Raw genomic sequence first — 2,500 nt, forward strand, 5'->3', positions numbered from 1 at the left:
ACTCAATATATTGCAGAAATGGGCGTGCAGTCAGGAAGTTGCCAGTCTCTGGGCCATATACAGCCATCACTGCGGTCGCGATCACTGTCTACCTCACGCGGGGCCTTCCACACCGGCCAGGGATTTATGAGGACCTCGCAATTATGACATATGTCCGGCTATTGCTAGCTTCAGATTTATCCCTGTGGTCCTTTTTTGTCTAGCGTATTGCCTGAGCACCAACCAGGCAGGAGGAGCACGTATTCTTGCAGAGCTGTAATAATCTGTGAATGGCCGACTACAGACGGATGTGGGCACCATCATTCCACCCAGCCCCACAAAATTGCCGGCCACAAATAGTAATTAATCTTTTTATCCCTCAAATTGTAATTTTGACTATGAACTGTGCACGGCCATAAGTCAGCAGCCCCAGCGCTGTGTACAGCGCATGAATCACAGCCGGCTCGGTCAGACCGCAGCCTCTGTGTTTAACAAGCTTCATAAGGAGCCATTGGGCTTTATTACAGCGCTGCCCGACTCCAACAAAAACTGAGCCCGGGGGCCGGGACGCGAGTTAAGATGAAAATACTTATTAGAGTACATTACTTCTTGATGTAGATATCGTTTTCCGGGGAGCAACGCCACGACGCTCGGCGCGGCATAAATCAGGGGGCTTTTCTGAGACTAATAAGACCCGCCGCCATCTATTCATTACTCAGCCCGCAATTCGGGCCATCACTCATTAGTCAGCGGGTAATTTGATGATTAACACCACCCAACTCAGCGGGTCCGCGGAGCGCCGGGAACACAAAGGCGGCGGCTCCGAGGAGCAGGGTTAGAGGCCGCCTTTGAAGGCGCTTTCCGGAATAATTGGTCACCGTTATCCTCGAGTGCTCGGGCGCTGGTGTCAACACCCTCGGCGGGTCTCGTCAGCGCGGCCCGCGCGGCCGCCGCCCGGAAGTCGAGGACCGCGGTGTGGTCTGACATTCCATCATACACGCCGCGCAGACAAAGGTCCGCACAGGAATGTGAAGTAAGACATTTTCTTGTTAATAAAGCATTGATCCGACATATTGATTTTACATGACACAGCTTTTGCTGCGATTCTGCCCTCCTTTTTCTTTGCAAATAGTAAAGCTCTTCGAAATGCCTCGGCGTGTGTGACACGGCAAAAATCCCTAACTCTCTGTGATGTAAATTCTGTATGTGTAAAACCACTTCATAATCAAACCATTAATCATCAGAAGCTGTCAGGGGAGACTTGGGGGACAATTTGTCATGTCCCTGCCTGGGCCGGGACGAGGGTGTCAGGAAAAGTGCAGGCCGGGCGGACGGGCCTCACCCAGCCAGCGGGCCCCGAAAGGATTCCATGTCTCCCGACCAGGTGACAGGAAAGATGGCCCAGTGTCCTCTCAGAGGCCAAGGCCCTCCTCCCCCCAGCTCGCCGCCATGCCTGCTGGACTTAATGAATCGGCCCAGTGAAAAGTGGTCCGCACAGAGATGGGCGGCCGCTATTGATTTCATGCAGATGCCTGACAGGTGATAGGCGCTCTAATGCAAGCTTTCAGAAGCTTTATGACTTGTAATAACCGTACCCGCTCATTCCGGGAGAGACATCCCTGATGTTTCAGCCGGACTGATATTCTCCTTCTAGAGCCAGAAAAGATGCCCAAGCAGTAGGAACCAGAGGGCCCTGCTCACCTCCCACTGCAGCCCAGGGAGCGCCCCACCGAGAGCAAGGCTGGGCGTGGGGAGAGGACGCGGGCAACCGCGGGTCTCGCCAGGCCAGACTCAGTGAGGGGTGGGGGGGGGGGGGGCTGCGGTTGCAGCTGGAAATCCCGTCGGGGGCTTCGCTAGGGGAGCCCGAAGGACTTACATGGAAGACTTAGAAGAGGCCCTGTGCTCTCAGTTCGGGGTGGGGGCGCTTTGATCACTGAGGGTGGGGTGGCCCACCCCTGCGCCTCTGGGAGCAGCTGCCGTCGGGGGAACCAATCCGCAGACTTCTGCAGGTGGAACCCCCCAGAACCCCCCCGCCCCGCACTGGGGCAAGAACGGGAGTCGCCCAGGCCTCCCCAGCACAGCCTACAACTGGAGGAGAAAACAGAAGCCCCTCTGCACAGCTGATACACAGTCCGTGTGCGGAGTTTACAAGGAGCGCCCGGCGGAGCCAGGCCACGGCTCTGCACGTCCAGTCACAGAGCAGCGAGCCAGGCCAATCAATACCACTTTCCTGTTTTAGAACTGGGTAATTATGAGGGGGAGAGATTGCCTGACCTTTCACCTGCACTGCATTACTTTGCTGATATTAAGATAAATTGCCTGATTTTGGGTAAACATATGCTGCGATTCAAGCTGTCAGCACTGGTTTGCTCAGGGGTAATTTGTATTGATCTCCCAGCTCCTGCCCAATTTTGCTTACTGACCTCGTGGATAATTAGAGAAGGAGCCTTGGGTGAGCTCGAGTTGGAATGAAGAAGAAATATGAAGAAGAATAAAGCAAATTTGTTTTATGTTAATATTT

At 54.3% G+C, this 2,500-nt stretch overlaps 1 protein-coding gene across 16 annotated transcripts in view; it reads right to left on the reverse strand.

The window, feature by feature from the left end:
- Nucleotides 1-2,500, reverse strand: part of EBF3 (EBF transcription factor 3) — a 126,933-nt gene that overhangs the window by 11,770 nt on the left and 112,663 nt on the right. The window lies entirely within an intron of this gene.

This window comes from Ovis canadensis, chromosome 22, assembly GCF_042477335.2.
Source record: "Ovis canadensis isolate MfBH-ARS-UI-01 breed Bighorn chromosome 22, ARS-UI_OviCan_v2, whole genome shotgun sequence".
Taxonomy (NCBI): domain Eukaryota; kingdom Metazoa; phylum Chordata; class Mammalia; order Artiodactyla; family Bovidae; genus Ovis; species Ovis canadensis.